This window comes from Capsella rubella, unplaced genomic scaffold (genome assembly GCF_000375325.1).
Source record: "Capsella rubella cultivar Monte Gargano unplaced genomic scaffold, Caprub1_0 scaffold_2, whole genome shotgun sequence".
NCBI classification, from domain to species: domain Eukaryota; kingdom Viridiplantae; phylum Streptophyta; class Magnoliopsida; order Brassicales; family Brassicaceae; genus Capsella; species Capsella rubella.
Window position 1 is genome coordinate 4772115 of NW_006238922.1, and position 12065 is coordinate 4784179.

Below are 12065 nucleotides of genomic sequence, written 5' to 3' on the forward strand. Positions count from 1 at the left end.
TTAGATCTTGTATTTGAATCTTCAAGTTTTAATATAAGTACTTCCTTCTTCCCTTAATCTACTCTCTTTCTTAATGATTTCACAAAGAATAATCAATTTCTATTGTGTAATCATAATGACTAGTGAGTAAATCTTTTAGAGTCTTTGAGCTATGGTAGATCTAGGTTGATTTAGTGTAGGGTTATGGAGCTTAGGGTTAGATTTATGTTTATTCTTGCTTAATGGTTGTTTAACATGCTAGAAAAACATTGATCAAGTTGTTTCTAGATCTTAGGGAATTCATGCCCGGAAGGTGTTTGATGAATTTCCCCAACCAAAAACCTTTAAGATCTTTACATTCCTAGCCTTTGAAAATTGTTGATTAGGGTGTTTAGAGGCTATTTAGACTTGTTTGAATGCTCATTAATTGATTGATTGCCATTTGACAAATGTTGATTATTGATTGATTAGTGTAGGGATTAGCATCATGGAATTGGGTTAGTCTAATTAAGAGTTCTATGCGAAAGGATAATGCTTGTTTAAGTGATTTGCTAGCTCCATAACCTTTAACTTCATCCTCCTAGATCGATGACCTTAGCTCAAAGACTCGCTTTTCATTATTGTTTGAATTTCGTTGTTTCCCACCTAGTTTCATTTCGAATTGTGTTAGTCTTTTGCATCTTGTTTACTTTTGTTTGATTTTGTCTTTAGTTGATTTGAATTGCCTTATTAGTAATAGTTGGAAATCAAGTAAATCTTTATAGCTTAGATTAAGTTAGCTAGTGCATTCTTAGTGAGTTAATCATTGCAAATTTGGATCGATAATTATTTGAACCGGATAAAATCCTACATCAAGGAGGACATTGAAGAGGTGCTCAAAATGGAACCTTTCCATTTTGATCACTGGATGGTGGCTATGGTGCGGTGGAAGCCTTCTGTTGATCCATCCTACCCCTCGGCGATTACCTTATGGATCCGGATATTGGGAGTACCGCTGCAATTCTGGGCAGACCCTACATTTCGCAGTATTGGTGAAGATTTGGGGCATGTACATGAGGTGGAGATCGATACGGGTCAAGTGCGGGTCACCGTGGATGGTTTTAAGCCTCTGTGCTTTGAGACGGTTCTGGAGTTTGAGTCCGGAGAAGAAATTGCGATGAAGCTCAGATATGAAAGGTTGTTTGGATATTGTCGGTTGTGTTTCAGTTTATGTCACGATGAGGATTATTGTGACACACGAGTATCGGCAATTTCAACCAGAGACCAGCCAGGTTCAGCGGACGATGGCGGAGCAAGGAAACACCAAAGCTATCGAGGTGCGGTGGATCAAGACAGGCGGCGTGGTTCTGATAAAGAGGCTCATCACGAGGAAGAGAGGGTGGAGAGGCACCTCAAGGGGAGAAAAATAAACAAGTCGATGGTGCTCCTACTCAAGTTTATCGAGGTCGGTCTGGATATTTTCGGGGGGAGGCGTCTTATCGGCCAAGAAGGTACAACAATTACGAGAAGAGGACTGTCTATGATGCAGTGGCCCGAGAAGTGGTGGTGGCAGAGTCGCATGACGTAGCTGGGAAGATACCTCAGCCCAAGGAAGTTCGTAAAGCTCTGTTTCAGGAATTGGAACATCTGGTGGCTGTGGTGGAGCCAGTTGCTGCAGAGAAGATGCAGCATGAGAGTGACGAACGGGAGGAGGAGAGCTTGGTAACCACAGTTAATAAGGAGGAAACGTTGGAGCAAAGTAGTGACATGGAGATCACGGGTTCTGAGGATACTGATGCGGTTATGGCAGATGGGGTCGAGAACATGGAGGAGAAGATTCATGATGGAACGGGTCAGGATAAAGGACGCAAAGGGAAGGCATTGGCCATTTTGTGGGCGAGCTCTAAGAAGAGAATTGCTAATATGATCACCACTCCACGTAAGAAAGCTGCTTCCAAAGGTACAACTCATCCGGGAGAGGGGGCTAACCCAAGGAACCGGGAGTCGGATAAGGGTGGACAAGGTGGCCCTAAACCGCCTAAACCAAACACTTTTAAATGAAGGTCTTAAGCTGGAACTGCCAAGGTTTAGGAAATAAAGCAACCATCGGTTATCTTCGGGACCTATGGAAAAAACATAGGCCAGACTTTTTATTTCTTTCAGAAACTAAGCAATTTTCTCATTTTCTAGAACAATTTCGTTGTCATTTTGGTTATGATTATTTAATAACGGTTGATCCGATTGGTTGTAGTGGTGGCTTGGCTCTTCTTTATAATAATAGTAAAAAAATTTCTAATGTTTCTCTTATATTTAAATCAAATCGATTGATTGATTTGGAAGCGGTGTACAAAGGAACGACAATTTATCTATCTTTTGTGTATGGTGACCCGGTTCCTAAAAATAAAGATATGGTTTGGGAACGGTTAATGAGGATTGGTTTGACTAGAGCGGCGCCATGGTTCATTATTGGTGATTTTAATGAGATTTCCGGAAATCACGAGAAACGCGGAGGTAAGCTAAGGCATGCTTCTTCCTTTCTTGCTTTTAACGGAATGCTTAGAACTTGTGGTTTTATTGATTTTTCGTACGTTGGAGATTGGCTATCTTGGAGAGGTTGGAGGGATAAAAAACCCATTAGATGCCGGTTAGATAGAGCACTTGGTAATGAAGATTGGCATGATATTTTCACACATACGATAACAGAATATTTATCAATGATAGGATCCGATCATAAACCACTTCTCGCTACCATGATAAAGAAAACGGGTCAATGGAAAGCATCTTTTATCTTTGATAAACAATGGATAGGCAAGGATGGGTTGAAAGAAGCCATTGTTAATGGGTGGAAAAGGTTTGGGAATACGGATACGGTGACGTTCATGGACAAGGTGGGTAATTGTAGGCAGGCAATTTCCCAGTGGAGAAATTTACAGGTACCTTTCGGTCGGGATACAATAGAGGTTTTAAAGGACAAACTTACGGTCGCCAAGGGGATGATGGGAGTACCCCAGAGGTAATTCAGGATCTATCCTTAATATTAAGAACTGCTTATCAGGAAGAGGATATTTATTGGCAACAAAAAAGTAGAAATCGATGGATGAAGGTCGGAGATAGAAACTCTAAATTTTTTCATGCACAGACAAAAAATAGGAGAGCTAGAAATCGCATTATTGGTTTGTATAATAAAGAGGATGTTTGGCATACGGAGGAGAGGAATGTATATCATATAGCGACATATTATTTTAAGGAGTTGTTTATGTCATCTAATCCTCAGGAAATGGATGAGGCGCTTAGGAATTTACCTACGGTTATATCAGAGGATATCATAACTCATCTAACCGCACCGGTTTCGGAAAGCGAGATAAGGGATATTATTTTCATGATGCATCCAGAAAAAGCCCCAGGTCCAGACGGTATGACTGCATTGTTTTTCCAAAAGGCGTGGAGTGTAATTAAGGAACAAGTACTTGGTTTGGTGAATTCTTTTATACAAGATGGCATTTTTGGTAAGCGGTTAAATAGGACAAATATATGTCTAATACCTAAGGTAGAGAGACCGACCCGTATGTCTGAATTGCGCCCTATAAGATTATATCAAAAGTTTTATGTCAGCGGCTTAAATCGGTTCTTCCAAATATTATATCGGAGACACAATCGGCATTTGTGGCAGGACGGTTAATCTCAGATAATATTCTGATTGCACAGGAAATGTTTCATGGTCTCCGTACGAATGCGTCGTGTAAGACTAACTATATGGCTAACTAAACTGATATGAGTATAGTGTTCTTTTAAACGGTATTGTGTGGATCCTTGGTGGATCACGTGGATCATGTATTGTGTGACTTCGGTGGAGTATAGTGTTCTTTTAAACGGTCAACCACATGGAAACATAACACCAAAGAGAGGATTAAGACAAGGGGATCCTTTGTCCCCATATTTATTCATATTATGTACAGAGGTTTTAATCAGTAATATACGGAAGGCGGAACAGGATAAAGTAATTACGGGGATTAAGGTGGCGAATAAATGTCCACCCATATCGCATCTATTATTTGCGGATGACAGTTTATTTTTTTGTAAAACTTCTCGGGATCAATGTGAGGCTATTATGGGATTATTAAAACAATATGAGATGGCGTCAGGGCAACAAATTAATAACACGAAATCTTCGATTCAGTTTGGACATAAAGTGGAGGCGTCTACAAGGGTGGAGATGCAAAGGCTTACTGGAATTACCAATTTAGGAGGAATGGGATCTTATTTAGGACTCCCGGAGAGCCTGGGAGAGGCTAAAACACAAGTTTTCTCCTTTGTCAGGGATAAATTAGATAATCATATTAATGGCTGGTCGGCTAAACTGTTGTCTAAAAGGGGTAAGGAAATAATGATTAAATCAGTGGCATCGGCTTTACCGACGTATGTGATGTCATGTTTTCGGTTACCGAAAACAATTACATCTAAACTGACAAGTGCGGTGGCGAAATATTGGTGGAGTATGAGTGGTAACTCAGGGGGGATGCATTGGCGTTCCTGGGATAAACTTTGTGAAAGTAAGAATTTAGGTGGTTTGGGGTTTAGGGATATTAACGATTTTATTTCAGCTTTACTGGCCAAGCAGTTATGGAGGCTTATAGATGTCCCGGATTCACTTTTTGCAAAGGTTTTTAAAAGTCAGTATTACAGGAAGGCGGGTCCACTGGACCCTATTAGATCATATTCTCCTTCTTATGGATGGAGAAGTATCATTTCAGCTAGATCTTTGGTAAATCGAGGGCTTATTAAACGGGTTGGAACGGGGGACACCAATTCTTGGATTCAAGCCCAATTCCCGAGACCAGCTGCGAGTAATGGATTGTTTATGGATCCATCTTTACAAATACGTCAATTGATTGATCACCAATCAAGTTCCTGGAGGATTGAGGATCTTCAAGCTAACTTCACACAAAGTGATGTTGAGTTAATAAGTGGTCTCCCTGTCGATCAATTTGCAACCGTAGATGCGCTAGGATGGCATTTCACGAAGACCGGTGATACTAGAATTTTTCTATCAATTACCCTAGAGTACTATCATGTCATTGCAGTACAATAGGTATCAATCCAATCAGGTGTGATGCTAGCAATCAAGATATATGAGAAATGATTAAGTCAAGCAAAGCATAAATGATTTTTGGTTTTCAGTGATCCTAAGCGAACATGTTAAATGTGCGACAAATGTAAGGCTGTAAAACATAGACTACCATGCATAAGCTAAAACGTAACGATTATTGATACTGGCAAGAAAACAAAGCAGAACAAGTAAATAACAAGAGAACTAAACATAAAGCACAAATGGATAGAAGATCCTGAGGATGAGGTTATTTATGTAGGTGGAGTATGCTAATCTACTTCGAGTGTTTATCAAACTGCAAACATTCTAATCCCTAGACAATGAACTTCTAATACTAGTCAATCCAATCTGGCAGAAACTATCTAGTTTACAACACTTCCTAATCTCAATTCTCATTGATGAAACATGTAGTAAACAGGCATAAAGAAACAGCTCATTAATGTCAATAAACTTCTTAGACAACCAATCTCTTGGGCTAAGCATGTAAATTTCTGGCACTAGTTGGTTCAGACATTTCATCATATACCTTTCGGGTATGAAATGTCTAATGACCCGGTTCCAATTGATCAAAGAAGAACTAGCTAATAAAACTCTAATCTAGAAGGGAAACAAAACGAATCTAACATAAACACTCTAGTAAACTAACATCCTCCACCTAATCTATCCCATCCTCAAGAACCCTAACACTACTCAGACGCAGAAATCATGTTAAATATCATGAAACACGAATCGTTCAAAAAATGCATAATAATAAAGATGACAGGAAGAGTAAGCATCTCGAGTGAGCATCTTCTCTGCTTTGCTCGATCGAGTCACTCGAGTGTGCACGTCGAGTGACGGTTGTTTCACATTCCTTCGGTTCACTCGATCACTCTACTCGATCAACCACACGACCCGCTACTCGATCAACCTACTCGATCACGTCCGTCGAGTGAAGTATGTTTCTGCAATGCATCCCTGTTTCTCACTCGATCGTCCCACTCGATCATATGCATGTCGAGTAACGCTTGTTCCTCTGCTTCGCTCTGCATGTCTCCTTAGTACCTGAAACACTCCAAATATGCACAATGTATGCAAGACATGCATGATATGCATAAAACCTACCTAAGTATGTAAAACATGTAGAAAGGGATCAATATGATGCGAATCAACAAGTGAATGATACTGAAAAGATGATGAATGCATGCTCAGAAAGTGATGAAATACAGACTTATCAACCGGGAAGTATTAGGTTAAATCTGGTTATTATACAGCACGAATGCGTGATCCAAAAATTTCATTTACGCCGGTATATGGTCCTGATATAATCAGCTTAGTAGCAAGAATTTGGAAAATACGTTATCCACCTAAGATACAACATTTTATGTGGCAATTACTTACATGTTGTATGTCTGTCTCAGCGAATTTACAGAGACGTGGGATTAATTGTGAGCAAACATGTAGTCGGTGCGGTAACCAGGAGGAATCGGTCAATCATGCTATTTTTGAATGTCCCCCGGCTCGCCAATCTTGGGCGTTAGCCCAAGTGCCAGTGTGACCTAATCAATTCCCCACCGAGTCCATTTGCAAATATGGATTATCTTCATAGTTTGTCGAATGCAGATGCGCATTTTGCGTTCTACCCTTGGTTATTATGGTACATTTGGAAAGCTAGAAATGCAAAAATGTTTGAGAATGTGGATAAATGTTCGTTGGAGGTTACTAGACGAGCACAAGATGAAGCAAATGCTTGGCAGGAGGCACAAGTGGGGGATAACGGAGGCAATGGAAGCCCGGGGTGATGGAATGCGGGTAACCGCTCGGGTTCCAAATATTATGCCTTTAGCCCTTGGTTATAGATGATATGTCGATGCATCTTGGAAAGATACGGATAAGTTTTCAGGTATAGGATGGTGTTGTCAGCGAGCTCGTGATGGATCCACGGTGTTGGGGGCCTCAAACTTCCGACGAAACCTCTCTCCTCTTCATTCCGAACTGGAGGCTTTGATGTGGGCAATGAGATGTATGATTGGCCATGATTATAGAGTTGTTGTTTTTCGAACGGACTGTTCCGATTTGGTGAAGATGGTGTCTTCTCCGTCATAGTGGCCGGCATTCTCTGCGTACCTGAACGATATCAAGACTGACAGGGAAGAATTCTCAACTTTTTCTCTTTCTCTCATACCCATAAGTGCAAATGGAGTTGCGGATAATTTGGCTCATAGAGTGCGAGTCTTACCGTATGCTGCTAAGTTTGTTAACAACTATCCCTTTCATTGGCTTTCTTAAAGTCAATCTTCTCGATTTGTTGTCAAAAAAAAAAATTGAGAGAGGAAATCAAGGACGTGGTGAAGAGGTTTATGGATAGAGAGAATGAAGAAGGGAAGGAAATGAAAAGAAGGGATTGTGTCCTTAGTGAGATCAGTCGAGGATCAGTAGTAGAAAGCGGTACCTCTAATCCATCGTTTCTTTCATTATGTTAATTACAAATTCAAAATAAAGCTCAATGATTATGTTACTCTTTAGCACATTGTTGTTACACTCAATGGTTTGGAATCTCCTTATGTCAATTTGAAGTTAACAAGATCAGATTGGTTAAGTTTTTGTAGTATGGTGATTTATTATCTCCAAAAGCCAAAACAAAAGAGATTACTCCCATGATGTCTTCCTCTGAAGAAAAGGATGAGTCTGCTCTTACCAAATCGGATTCTTTCGGTGATGAGGAATCTGAATATTCTTTCTATGAGGAACCCAACATGTTGTGGCACCAAAGATAGACATGTCTTTCGATACATTGGGGAAAACAAGTATTGTGAGCATGTCTTCTGGTTCCAAGACAATTACCAAGACAAATCAAGTAGTGACACTGCCCAAGAGCTCAAAGTTGCAGCGCCCATTGGCAAAAATAGAGTAAAGATGTGAAGAACGATAAAAAGCCATCTTCAGCGTGAAAGATGAAGTTGTTTTAATTAAAGGAATCAGTAACTTCACCACCAAGAATGGAAGTTCTACTGAGAATATTAATGCATTTGATAAATATGTAAGAAAATCCATTACTTTTTATGTTACAAACTTACAAATGATCCGCTCCAAAGTCTGGAACTTGAAGAGAAAGTTTGATGAAGTCTCTTGAAAACGGAATAACTGAAGAAGATTATATTATGTTTCCAAAAGCTTATGACAAGAGTTTTTTCGATTTCTTGAGAAAGATTTGGGGAACTAATACCTTCCAAATCAAAGAACATGCCACCATGAAAAGCTTGGAAAAAGAGTAAAAGATGAAGAAGATGAAAATCCAGAGATACATGTCATAAGCTCTTCGTTATATTCTGGTCATGAGTTCGTTTCTTTCGTTAAGTCTAAGAATCCTAATTTTTATTTTGATGAAGTTCCTAATTTTGGATAAGTCCAAAGATGGACCAAAGAAGCGAGAGTGGGAAAACTAAGGAATGGGGGATTATATGAAGAAGCTTGAAATTGCAGTAGTTGTAGCCAAACCGATTTTCAAATAAGAGAGTAAATCTGGTTTTTTTGAAGTAGATGAAACAGCTGTTGTGGTATGTTGATGAAAAAACGTTTTCTTTTACACTTATTTGTTCTCATTTTACGGATTTCTGCTTTCTAGATAATAATGTCTACGAGTGTGTTGCCCTCTATAATTATTGAAGACATGATCCAAGAAAGAAGGTAATTGTGCTGTTTTAGGAGACTTAAATCCTTATGTGCTCCAGAGGAAAATCAAGGTTAAAAGTATCAGGAGGTTCGTCTGTTTTGCACGATTAAATGAAGTTGTCGAACTGATATTAGTTGATGCTAAGGTAAACAAACATTCCATAATTTTAATATCGTTATTTAATAAGAATATACCTCTAACCCCACTTCGTGTATATGCAGGGAAACGTTCGTAATAATGACAAACGTTTTGGTTCAACGCTATTCAACAATCCTCATTTAAAGGAATCAGATTATCTTCTCTAACTCTTACGACTCTTTTCATCGGTGTTTTTAGGCCAACGCCACATCGAATTGCAATTCATGATAATAATAATTCTTTTGCTACCATGACAACATCTTTAGTTGCATGGGATTAACTAAGTTTTGTGAGTTTGAGAAAGTTAAAAGTTGCAGCAAAGATCGAAACTTTTTTTTTGGTAAGAAAAATCAATTGTGGTTTAATTGCCATCCAAATTGAATATATTAAGTTTAATATCTTCAATATATTCAATGCATGTAGTTTTGGTAGGTCGTCTTAATACGTGTCATGAACTTGAAACGACAAGAAAATAAAATTCTACACATCAACTTCATTTTGAGATGGAGGACGAAGAGTAAATGAAACAAGGGTTTTTGTGGTCTTGGAGTTCAATTCCCCAGTGCAATGTAGTACATGAGGTTAATCGATCCAAATGGGTGTGTTGTAAACAAGCAAGATATAACATAACTTATCAAGTCAAGCCAATCAGTTGAAAGTTTGGTTTTAAGAATTCTAATGCATAAAAGTAAACTACAGAATGATAAACTAAAAGATCTAAGAACAGTACAGAAGATCAACTAAAGGATCTAAGAGAACTACTGAACGAAACTAAGAATGCAAGAACTACAAAAGCAATATTGAAAGCAGAAATGAAAGCAGGTAAACAATCAGATAAACAAGGGTCTTAAGGATGGGCTAATCGGGTGATGAATCTTCTTAAACTCTTGGGGATGCTAAACATGCTCAAATAAATCTAATCCCAGACAATGAACCACTTAACCTAATCAGTCCAATTTCTTGGCAAAGATTATCAAATCTAAAGCACTTCCTAATCTCAACTTTCATTGATGAAACATGGAGTAGATATGCATAAAGAACAAGCTCATTAATGTCAATCTACTCCTTAACAGCCAATCTCTTGGGTAAGTAAATAGATCTCTGACATTAGTGGATCAGACATTCCATTGAACACTTTTTGAGTGCTGGAATGTCTAAGATCTAATCCCACATGGTTAATGCAAATAATAACTTTAAAATCAACTAATCCATAAGGTATCTACCTGAATATATACTTAAGCATCCCTAGAAACTAAGATTCCTTATCACCTAACCCATCCTCTAAACCTAGAAAACTACTTAGATCTGGAATTCATCATGAAGAACATAAACCCAAAAATCTTTGAATCTTGCATAACTAGATATATAATAATCTAAGGAGCAAACTAATATAAAGAAGCAACACTAAAAACTCAATAGATCAAAAGATATTAAGATTACAAGTTCCTCGAAATGTTTGGTAGCTACAGAGAAAAAACCCTAACGAAAACTCGATTTTTGGCTTAATGACCCAAGGTCTCTATTTATACTAAGTGCAGGAAGCCCTAAAACAGAAAAAGACAAATTACAAAGTCGGTTTGAAAAGAGCTCGGTCGGGTTCATGTTGGGCTCGTTCGGGTCCTCTCTTGGCTCGTCCGAGTCCAGCTTCCTCCTCCAGGTCCGGGTGCTTGATCGTGCTCACCCTGGTCGGGCCGGATACGCTCGATCGGGTCCATGCTCTGAAATGTCCAAGTGTGCCGGTTTTTACTCTAAAATGCAAATGATATGCACATGTCTATGCTAAAAATCCTAAATGTGAAATATAATGGAAAATGGCTGATACTTAGTATAAACAAGACTTTAAACATGCAAACAATGAACAAAACATATGCTTAAAAGAGTAGAAATATGAAGTTATCACATGTTTAACATGTTCGCTTAGGATCATTGAAAACCAAAAATCATTTATACTTCGCTTGACTTAATCATTTCTGATACATCTTGATTGCTAGCATCACACCAGATTGGACTGATACATGTTGTACTGCAATGACCTGATAGTACTCTAGGGTAATTGGTAGTAAAATCCTAGTATCATTGGGAACTCGTGGAGAATCTAGCTCAGGCAGATTGAACATACAACGAGGACTACGATAGAACCGTTCGTGGGAATATTGACCAAGAAGACAAGTATAAGAAGGATATGAAGGCACTTAACAACAAGCTCGATAAGTTCTTGATGAACCAGCAGAAGAGTGTTCATTTTGTTCAAGAGGAGGAGACCTTTCAACCTCATTAAGGTCGATTATGACAATACTGAGGAGGTAAGCTATATTCAGAATCAAGGAGGTTACCAAAAGGGCTACAACAACTATAAAAACAACCCGAATATGTCTTATAGAAGCACCAATGTTTCCAACCCTCAAGATCAAGTCTATCTTCTTGATATCCCTTGAATTGCTCCCAAGCCTCACAAAATGTCTCGTTGTTCTTCTGAGCAAAGCTGGATATCTCATTCCGAAGATGAGTTGTTCGTGCGTTGGAGAAAAACTTGCACTCTTCCCAGGTTGTAATAGATCCCGCGGGCAGTGACTTCTCCCATTGATGAGCTTTTTTTCCAAGGGAGAATAGGAATAGTCTGAATTTGAACCCATCTTCACTAACACCTGGGATCTTAGTCAGACCACACAGCCTATCAAATTCGTCGACGTGGTCCAAAGGGTCTTCCACAGAAAGCCCATGAAACTCGTTTCCTTGAATCATAGAGATTAAACTGCTCTTAATTTCAAAGTTATTATTTTGGACAGCTGGAGGCACGATCCCTTGACGAGCAGTGTGATTGCGAGGAGCATCACCAGCTCCAATGAGTGTAGGTGCTCTCGGTGGAGGTTCCATCTCCACTTGTTGCTGGTCTATGCTTGTTTGAACGCGTTAGTTACGGAGTTGTCTAAGCAAGCGGTCAATGTTGTTGAGATAATAAAGCAGGTGTTGATTACCCTTTGATCTCGTTTGCATGCAAAGCTTCAAGAAGACTCAATATGTAACACGATTACAGGCTCGATCGGGTGGTTGTTGACTCGGTCGAGTGTGCTAACTGTAGCTTGGTCGAGTGGGCAAGTTGTAGCTCGGTCGAGTGTGTACTTGAAACCCAGAAAGAAAAACAGACAAACAAGCAAATTAGTGATTGAAGTAAAAGAACTTAATCTTGAAAGTGCTGTAATCCTAATTGGA

At 39.1% G+C, this 12065-nt stretch overlaps 1 non-coding gene across 1 annotated transcript; it reads left to right on the forward strand.

Moving 5' to 3' along the window:
* Positions 1 to 11250: 11250 nt before the first annotated feature.
* Positions 11251 to 11360, forward strand: LOC111832240. Its single transcript, XR_002835278.1, has one exon. It is a non-coding gene; the product is annotated as a small nucleolar RNA R71 (small nucleolar RNA).
* The last annotated feature ends 705 nt before the right edge of the window (positions 11361 to 12065 follow it).